The sequence below is a fragment of the Herpailurus yagouaroundi genome, unplaced genomic scaffold, assembly GCF_014898765.1.
Source record: "Herpailurus yagouaroundi ecotype Mexico unplaced genomic scaffold, PumYag 100, whole genome shotgun sequence".
Classification (NCBI taxonomy): domain Eukaryota; kingdom Metazoa; phylum Chordata; class Mammalia; order Carnivora; family Felidae; genus Herpailurus; species Herpailurus yagouaroundi.
The window spans coordinates 447,474-457,642 of NW_024412391.1; the positions used below are offsets into that span (position 1 = coordinate 447,474).

General features: G+C 45.0%; 2 non-coding genes across 2 annotated transcripts; both read left to right on the forward strand.

The window, feature by feature from the left end:
* Positions 1-4,243: 4,243 nt before the first annotated feature.
* Positions 4,244-4,315, forward strand: TRNAC-GCA (transfer RNA cysteine (anticodon GCA)). Its single transcript has one exon. It is a non-coding gene; the product is annotated as a tRNA-Cys (tRNA).
* Positions 4,316-6,442: 2,127 nt separating this feature from the next.
* Positions 6,443-6,514, forward strand: TRNAC-GCA (transfer RNA cysteine (anticodon GCA)). The gene has a single exon. It is a non-coding gene; the product is annotated as a tRNA-Cys (tRNA).
* Positions 6,515-10,169: the final 3,655 nt, after the last annotated feature.

Consider the following 10,169-nt stretch of genomic DNA (forward strand, 5'->3'; position numbering starts at 1 on the left):
AAGAGTCTAATTAGGGGGGGTCTTGAGGGCCAGGTCAAATCAGGTCTCATCTATAAATTCAGAGGTCTGGTATGCACGTCTGGGCGCCAAGCTCCGTACTACACCGAAGTTCTGCCAGTTCAGGATTTCTGGACACCTTTTCGGGGCCGACGGAGAACCCTCTGGGAGGGGCAGAGTCGACGTGGAAACCCGGCAGGACCACAGGGGAGGGACGAGAAGGGGAGAGCACAGGACAGCCCCCGGCCACGCTTGCTGAGAAGCGCCGCCGTGAGCCACGTCCTTGGAGCCTGACGTGCCACTTTCAGGAATCAGTCCTCGGGAAACCGAGAGCAGCGGGCAACGGGTTATGTTCACGTTCATCAAAGCCTTGTTGATAACCGTGGGAAAAAAATCATCCACTTACCGACACTCTTGGCTCTTTTTTTTTTTTTTTTTTTTTTTTTGAATAAAGGGAAAGTGCCACATATAGAACCTCATTTGGATGTGTGTGTCTGGCGTCTTGGGAGCTTGATGAGCCTCCATCCTCCTACACGGGGACCTTGAGAGCTTACGGGGAGGTTCTCGTACGGACCGCAGCTACTCGGACGCTGTTGAGCAACGAACTGTCCTCCTGGACCAGGGAAGGCCAATCTCACTTCAGAGACATTTAAATACAATAACAGAAAAATCCTGGGGCGCCCGGGTGGCTCGGTCGATTGAGCACCTGACTCCTGGTTTTGGCTCAGGTCATGATTTCATGGTTCGTGAGCTCAAGCCCCACATCGGGTTCTGTGCTGACGGTTCAGAGCCTGCTTGGGATTCTCTCTTTCTCCCCCTCTCTCTGCCCCCCCTGTGCTCTCTCTCTCTCTCTCAAAGAAAATAAATAAACTTAGAAAAAATAATAGAAAATCGTGTCCAATAGTATTGGACAACATAACCAGGAAAGAGTCAAACAGAAACACAATGATGGCTCAGTACTAGAAAAATACATTGCCGTCGAGCTGGGGCTATTTGAGAGCAAGCATCCTGCGCCCAGTCCCGGGCCTTCCCACTGCGCCCACCCCTGGGCTTTTCCTTGCTGCAGACCAACAGGTGCTTGGTTCAAATCCAAGTGACTCTATATCACGGGCCTTTCACTCCAGGGGAAGGGCAGCTCCTTGCTCCCCGGTAGGCCCAGCCTCCTGGAATCTAGATTTCCAACATGTAGTAAAAGACTCGAATGTTCCCCCTGTGGCATTTCTCTTGTGTTTCATGTTTACATCCTCAGCCACGCTCATTTCCCAAAGGGATAGAGGAAGTCTGCCCCAGGCTTTCTGGCTGTTTCCCTCGTGCCTAATTATTACCATCCAGGTTTTATTTGTTTAGCCCAAGCTTGCTTCAAAAAAAAAAAAAAAAAAAAACAAATTGAATCCGAGGCAGCTTGCAATAAAAGATATGATAAAAATCCAGCCACTCAAACGAGTATGAAAAGGGCTGACTTACATGAGGCGGTGAAAATCATGGCGACAGAAAGTGGAAGGGTAGCCGTCGGGGACTGGGGGCAAGGGGCGGGGAGTTATTGCTGAATGGGGACAGGCTTTCAGTTGGGGAAGATGGAGAAGTTCAGGAAATGGATGGGGTGCTGTGTACACGACAGTGTGCGTGTACTTAATGCCCCTGAACCGTGCGCTTAAGCATGGTTAAGGTAACTCATTTTATGTCCGGGGTCTTTTACCACAATTAAAAAAAAAATGTAATGTTTATTTATTTTTAAGAGAGAGAGAGACAGAGTGTGAGCAGGGGAGGGTCAGAGAGAGAGGGAGACACAGAATCCGAAGCAGGCTCCGGGCTCCGAGCTGGTTATGGATACGGCAGCCACGTAGAGATATACAGGGTGTGTATTATACGATTCCACCAATTACATAGCACCCTGCGGTCATGCAACAGGGTGACCCTAGATACTGGCTACATTTTACCCACTTTGCCAAAAAAAAAAAAAAAAAAAAGTAGAAACTGTGCTACACGCACGTGCGTGTGTGTGCACACAGATACGTGTGTGTGTGTGTGTGTGGAAGGGGCAAAGCTCTCCAGTTAACTACCTAATATACGTCCTCCCCTCTTCCTTAGTAACAGACCCCTGATTTTTTTACCCAGCAGTTATGTCCCTCCTACAAGACCACATTTCCTGGCCTCTCTTTGGCTACAGGAGGAAATGAGGGAGAAGAAGCAATCATTGGACAAGACTTCTGGGAAAGCTTAAGAGATAGACAAACACAACATGTCCCTTTTTTTGGCCTTTACTCCTGCTTCCCACTTGGAGCATAGATGTGATGGCTGGAGCACCAGCTGCCAACTTGCACCATGGGTCGACCTTGAGGATGGGATCCACATTTCAAGAAAGGCTGCCCAGAGAGCTAAAAGGAGCCTGTGACCCTAAAGACACCCCAGAGTGGCCATGCCAGTCCTGGTCTGCTCACCCCACACACGTCGGGTTTCCAAAAGAAAGGTGTATATGTCTAGCTTGTTTATACCACAAATCAAGTTGACTCTGAAGGCTCGTGCCCTTTCCCCATCAACAACATATCAAGCCCCTAGCTCAGTTGGTCCGAATTAGTCATGAGAAGGAGGCTTTTCTAACACAGTCACTCTCTTGACCAGGAAACTTCCATTGTTATGGGCAAGCAGGTGTTCCCGAGGCCTTCCTAGCTCCCCCATGACAATATAGAGCAGCCCAAGGAAAGGTCCTTCTACGGGTGCACGTTCCCCGGTGCACCCAACTCTACCTGGTCCACACCCACCCCTCTGTGGAATAAAGAGAGCTCAGGGGCCATGTGCATTTGGCAGCTTCCTTGGCCAGAAGTCCCCCCAGGAACTTCCTTTCTTTCGCGCTAGGAATGCACGGTACCGTAGTGAGTGTGCACACTTTAGCACAACAGCACTCTCATTTCTAGTCAGTTACCAGCAGCTGAACGCAGTTCCTAACCGGTGGAGTGTGAATCTTCGGCCCATTGGAAAAGGTGGTTCTACAGAGGGGTCCCGTAACTATCCTAACAGAGCAGTGAAGCCATCCTTCTGTTCCGGAGAAGTTCACGGTCAACATGTCCTTGGGACTGGTGCCACTCAACGTGTTGTCCGTGAACTCGGTGTCAATGCTTATGAATTCTACAATGATCCAATGGCAGCCAGCTCTGGCGTCGTGTGGGGCTGGAGGGAGGGTCTCAAAGCCAAGTCTGTTGCACTGGTATTGAGCCATGACAGATTTTAAGAAAATAAAAATAAAGCTGACCCTTCACTGCAGAAAGCTGGGAAGGCTTTGCTTCACTTCCTCCCCCTTGGAGACGCGTTTGTTGGCTGTGTGGAACAGAAGGCACTTGGGATTTAGCTCGCCGCGGCAGTCAGGGCCCTGAGGTACCGGCAACAGAAGCTAGGTTGAGCCTTTAAAGTTCATTACGAATATATATCTCACTAGGGAAGAGTGGTGGAAACCGAGTCTCTGAGTTAAACTTCTAGGAGCAATGCCCCGAAGCAAGCTGCAGAACCGACATGCGGAAGAAACCGTCGCACCCACTGGCACGAGTCAGCAGTGGGCGTCATCCTCTGTTTCCACCAGAAATCAGCAGGTGCGTCACAGCTGTATCGAACACGCAAAGCTCGAAAGGAGGACAGGAATGCCATCCTGACCCAAGGAAGGATATTTTCTTTCTTTTTTTTTTTTTTTTAAAGTCAATATTTCTTTCTGAGAGCACGAGCAGGGGAGGGGCAGACAGAGAAGGGGGACACAGAATCCAAAGCAGGCTCCAGGCCCCGAGCTGTCAGCATAGAGCCCAACGCGGGGCTCAAACCCACGGACCATGAGACCATGACCTGAGCCAAAGTCAGACGCTCAAACAACTGAGCCATCCAGGTGCTCAAACATAGCCCCCAAATGAAAAACTATAAAGGATCAACTTGACCACATCGAAATTTAAACCTTCATATGACAAAAATTGAAAAGCTGGCAATGAACATTCTAGTCACTGTTCAATAAACAGCAGCTTTACCTCTGGGCTTCACCTTCTGCCCAAATACCAAGCCAGGCACAGACTCCGTTGTCTCAGATGGAACCTTCAGTGATCTTCCAAGCTGATGCCAAGAAGGGATGGTGTCTTTCGTGAAAAGGAGGACAGTTATGGCACGAGACAGTGCATTTATCGTTGCACAGAACTAGCAATTCTCTGAGTCTGAATGAGCAGCTTGCGTGTAGAAGTGTAAGAAGTTTATTAATTACACAGCTCCTCTAGCAGGTGGGGGTATAGCTCAGTGGTAGAGCATTTGACTGCAGATCAAGAGGTCCCCGGTTCAAATCCAGGTGCCCCCTTCGAGAGCATGCTTTTTTCCTCCTTGAACTGAAATGACTAAATCAAGTTGTATGGACACCAAACTCTAGTTCCCTTCACAGGACGAGGCAGGTAGAGTCTACGAGCCAGCACATTTATGGCCACATCATAGATGCAGGGGCCAGTCAGGCTCTCAGCACCACCTTGAAGACCAAGGACAAGACCGAATCTATCCCCAGTGCCCTCTCTGAGGGTCTGTTTCCCCAGGACCACAATGGTACCAATTTCAGTAGCATCCAGGGTCCAGTCCAGAAACAAAAGCTGCCTCCATGATTTGAGCAGAGTATTTAATAGAAATAATCATAGGAATGTAAGCTGGTGCAGCCACTCTAGAAAACAGTATGGAGGTTCCTCAAAAAACTAAACACAGAACTACCTATGACCCAGCAATTGCACTACTAGGCATTTATCCACGGGATACAGGTGTGCTGTTTCGAAGGGACACATGCACAGCCATGTTTCTAGCAGCACTATCGACAAGAGCCAAAGGATGGAAAGAGCCCAAATGGCCATCGGTGGATGGATGGATAAAGGAGGTGTGGTCTATACATACGATGGAGTATTACTCGGCAATCAAAAAGAATGAAATCTTGCCATTTGCAACTACGAGGATGGAACTGGAGGGGATGACGCTAAGTGAAATTAGTCACTCAGAGAAAGACAGATATCGTACGACTTCACTCATATGAGGACTTTAAGAGACAAAACAGATCAATTTAAGGGAAGAGAAACAAAAATAATACAAAAACAGGGAGGGGGACAAAACATAAGAGACTCTTAAATATGAAGAACAAATAGAGGGTTTACTAGAGGGGTCTGTAGGAGGGGGCAATGGGCTAAGTGGGTAGGGGGCATTAAGGAATCTACTCCTGAAATCATTGTTGCACTAGATGCTAACTAATTTGGATGTAAATTTAAAAATAAATAAATAAATAAATAAATAAAAATTAAAAAAATTTTAAAATAATAATAATCGTTAACCAGTGCATCAGGGTCCAAAAGCTGCTGCAGCCAAAGACCGCGAGCTGGAAGCTTAGAACAACAGAAATGTATTGTCTCACAGCCCTGGGGGCCCGGAGTCTGAAACCAAGGTGTGGGCAGGGCTGTGTCCTCTCTGAAGAGGACGGTCCTCCCTCGTGTCTTCTAGCTTTCCGTGTCCGGTGGCAGTTCTTCGAGTTCCTTGGCTTGGGGACACACCGCCGCGGTGACATGTCTCCTCGGGAGGACACAATTCAACCCATGACGACCAGAACTCCGAGAACTCGAAGACAAGAGGCCGCTATCACTCTAGGGCTGGGGGAGCAAACAGAAAAGGAGGAACTTGTTAAATCTCACAGGCTTGGGGAGGATCTCGGTGGGCCCCCGACTCAGATCTCTAAGGAGGCACTGGTGGCCCTGAAGAGTCGGGGCAAGGCTGGCCCCGTGAACGCCAAACCGCAGGTGGCAATCCCGGACGCTCCTGGGACGGACTGTCGCTGCCCGGTGACACCGACAGGAGCCCCAGCGGGCAGAACACGGGCTTCTTCCTTCTCCCACCCTCCGGGCTCCCCCGAAGAGCCCTTCAGGGGAACAATCAGGAAGCCCCCTGGCAAAGGATAAGCGTGATTTACAGAGTCCCGGAGCCAGCATCGCAGAGCGGGGCCCAGAAAGGGGGACTTGGAACTGAGGGGCCATCATTTCCCCGATCATTTCTTCAGGCGGTTAAAAGGGTTGAATACGTGGAGATCCGAGGCCAGCAGAGGGGCCTGAGCCTGCGTCCGAGGGTAGAGCTCTGACCCCTTCTCAGTCAGCGTATCTTCTCCCTTTTTCAGGGTGTTCATGCTTGGCCAGCCACTGGGCATTTTGATTCTCGGTTTGCAGGTGCTCAGCACAAAACCCACAAGACGGATGTTCCGAGAGATCCTCCCGGCTGTCGGGGAATGCCGCCCAAGTTGCTGCCCTCGCCCGGGACGGAGTTGTGAGTGAAAGCTGCTGCTTGGCAGGCAGGGAGAGGAGAGGTAAAGCAGGTCTGGCCACTCAGCCAACCGTGCTGAAGAGGCACCCGGAGCCTAAGCCCTGGGTGTGGCTGTGGAGGCAAAGGGTGTTAATTGGGCCCCACTGGTATAGTGGGGGGTATAGCTCAGGGGTAGAGCATTTGACTGCAGATCAAGAGGTCCCCAGTTCAAATCTGGGTGCCCCCTAGCGTTTTGGTCACCAGGGGTGGTAAAGAAGTTCCAATTTCCTCTCCTCTTGGTGCAGAAGCAGAGATCACACACACCCAAGTGGGCAGCTCTGCTCAGGTGATGTGTTTGTCCCCTCCTCCCATCTTCCCACACGCCCCTCAGCTGGTCCCCGCACTCTCCAGGGTGCACTTGGTCTCCTGGCTGAGGGCGAGGACTCTGTCTTTTGCAGGTAGCCAGAGGGAAATGTGAGATCACCCCTAAAAGGACAATATTTTGGCTCTTGTGTGATTTCTCAGCAGTTGCAGAGGAAGCCAGAAGACAGCACAATAACACATTCCGTATGTTGAGAGGGAATCACAGTCAGCTTTGAATTCTATTCCCAGCCAAACTATTCTTCAAGAACATACAAAAGCTGAGAGAGTTTCCTGCCAACAGACCCTCGCTAAGGCAAATTTTAAGTATCTACTTTAGAGAAAAGAAAAATGATCCCAGAATGGGAGGTCTAAGATATAAGAAGGAATGTTAAACAAAGAAATGATAAGATATGTAAATAAGTCTAAAAATCATTGACCATTTAAAGCAATACTAAGATCACGGGCGCCTGGGTGGCTCAGTCAGTTAAGCGTCCGACTTCAACTCAGGTCACGATCTCACGATCTCGCGGTCTGTGAGTTCAAGCCCCGCGTCGGGCTCTGGGCTGATGGCTTGGAGCCCGCTTCGGATTCTGTGTCTCCCTCTCTCTCTGCCCCTCCCCCATTCATGCTCTGTCTCTCTCTGTCTCAAAAATAAATAAACATTAAAACAAAATTTAAAACAATACTAAGATCTAATTTATAGTTCTTTTAAAAAGATAAAACAAAAATACTGGTTAATAATAACATATAAAGAATGGAGTCATAAGAGTTAAAGTGTCTTTATGTAATTTGGGAGGAAGATAAAGATGTTGACTAACTTTAGAATTTTAAGATTTGAATACAGAAATTTCTAGTATATCATTTCAAAAGTTGTGATTTGGGGGCGCCTGGGTGGCTCAGCCGGTTAAGCGTCCGACTTCAGCCAGGTCACGATCTCGCGGTCCGTGAGTTCGAGCCCCGCGTCGGGCTCTGGGCTGATGGCTCAGAGCCTGGAGCCTGTTTCAGATTCTGCGTCTCCCTCTCTCTCTGCCCCTCCCCCGCTTGTGCTCTGTCCCTCTCTGTCTCTCAGAAATGAATACATGTTAAAAAAAAAATTGTTTTTAAGAGTGATTTTGCCAAGCAAAAGGGGATAAAAGAATGGAGGGTACATGCTACTCGTGTTGCTAACCATGCGTTCATTCTAATAATTCATTTGTTGATTCTTTTAATTTCCTATGTATATACTCGTATCATCTAAGTAGTTTGGAGGTTTTATTTCCCTTGCTGCAATCCTTACTTTCTGTTTTTCTACCTTTTCATACTGACTAGGACCTCCAGTATAATGTCGAATAGGATGTTGATAGCAGATATCTTGACTCATTCTGATTTCAAATGAAAAGTTCTCAACATTTCACCATTAAGTACCTATTGTGAACTACACTTTTAATAAGTGGTCTTTATCAAATTAAGGAATTTTCTATTTCTAGTTTAAAAGAATTTTTTTTTTTATCATGGATTGATGTGAAATTTTATCAACCCTCCCCTTTGATCCATTGAGATAATCATACGATTTTCCTCTTTTAGTCTATTTACATAGTGAACTTCACTTATTGCTTTTTCTAAAATTAAACATACTTTGCATTTCCGATATAAATCCAACTTGGTCATGAAGTCCTACCCTTTTTATATATTTGTGAATTGGGTTAGATAATAATTTATTTAATTTCTTATACCTATATTTTGTGAGATTGGTCTATGCATTTTTTATACCATCCTCGTTGGGTTTTGGTATTAAGATTGTGCTAGTCTCACAAAAGGAGTTGTAGAATGTATCCACCTTTTCTATTCTCAGATTTTTACGTAAAAATAGTTATTGCTTATTTAAGTATGAGACAAAACTCGCCAGTAAAACCATCTCGTCTGAATTTTTTTAGCAAAAGGTTTCAAATAACAGTTTGAATAAAAAAACTATTTAAAAACTTAGATGATTGACTATTCAGTTTTTCTATTTTTTCTTGTGTCAACTTTAAGTTGTAGTATTTTTAAGTCCTTGATCAATTTCAACATAGCAAAGTCCTTGGACTCTTAAGACATAATGCATGGGTTCAAATTCTGGGTTCTAACAAGAGGGGCCTTGGCGAAATTGATAAACTCTCTCAGCCTCAGTTTTGCCATATATAAAATGGGCATGATAATAGAAATGAGTACAATGATAGTGCCTAGTTTGTGGAGAGGTTACAAAAATTAGACAAATTAATAATCTTTAAAGTACATAAAATCATGCCTGCCTCAAGTAAGTTCTTTGTTTATGCTTATTAGATTTAAAAATTTTGTATATATTAATTTTTCATAGTGCTCATTAAAGTCTAAAGAATCTGCAGTTTTTCTTTTTTGATTTATAATATTGCTTTATCTTTTTCTGCTTTCTTCTTTTTCTTAACAGTTTCACCAGAGGTTAATCCATCTTTTCTTTTCAAAAACCAACTTTGGCCTTGTTAATCCTGTTCACTGTGTGTTCGCTTTCTATTTCATTAATTTCTGTTCTTTTATTTCTTTCTCCTCTCATAGTGCTCTTTCATCCAGTTTTTTTTTAACTTCTTAGTTTATTTTTAATCTTCTTTTCCAGCATATTGCTCAAAGCTATACGTATTTCTCTAGATGCCTATAAAGGGTCCATCAATGGATGAATCAAGAAAATGTTACACATACACAGTGGAATATTATTCAGCCATTAGAAAGAAGGAAATCCTGCCATCTGGTGAAACTGGAGGGAATCGTACTAAGCAAAATAAGCCAGCCAAAAAAAAAAAAAAAAAGGTAAGTACCGTATGGTATCACTTATATGTGGAATTTTTTAAAAAGTCAAACTCATAGAAACAGAGAGTAGATTGGTGGTTGCCAGGGGCTGAGGGGTGGAGGAAATGGGGGGGATGTTGGTCAAAGGGTAGAAACTCTCAGTTATAAGATGAATACATTTCAGAGATCTAATGTACAGCATGGTGAATATAGTTAATAATACTGTACTGTATTCTTGAAAGTTGCTGAGAGTAGATCTTAAGCATCGTCTCTCTCTCTCTCTCTCTCTCTCTCTCTCTCACACACACACACATACACACAAAGGTAACTATCTGAGGTGATGGGTGTGTTAATTCACTTGATTGTGGTAACCATTTCACAATCTATACATAAATCGTATCATTACATTGTACACTTTAAATATATTACAATTCTATTTGTCAGTTGTACCTCAATAAAGCTATGGGGGAAAGAAACTAAACAAAATTTTTAATTATTCATGATGTTTCTGCTCCCTTCTGTTCATTAATGAGAAAGGTATGTAAAAATTTTCCACTCAAATTCTAAATTTGTTTATTTCTCTTTGTTATTCTGTCAAGTTTTTGCCTTACATATTTTGAAGCTGTGTTACTAGCAGCATAGAGATTAGGAATTCTTACATCTTCCTGATAAATTCAGCCTTTGATTATTAATAACTGATCTTGTTGTCTCTAGTAACATTTCGTGTCTTTTTTTTTTTTTTTTTTTTTTTTTTTTTTTTTTTT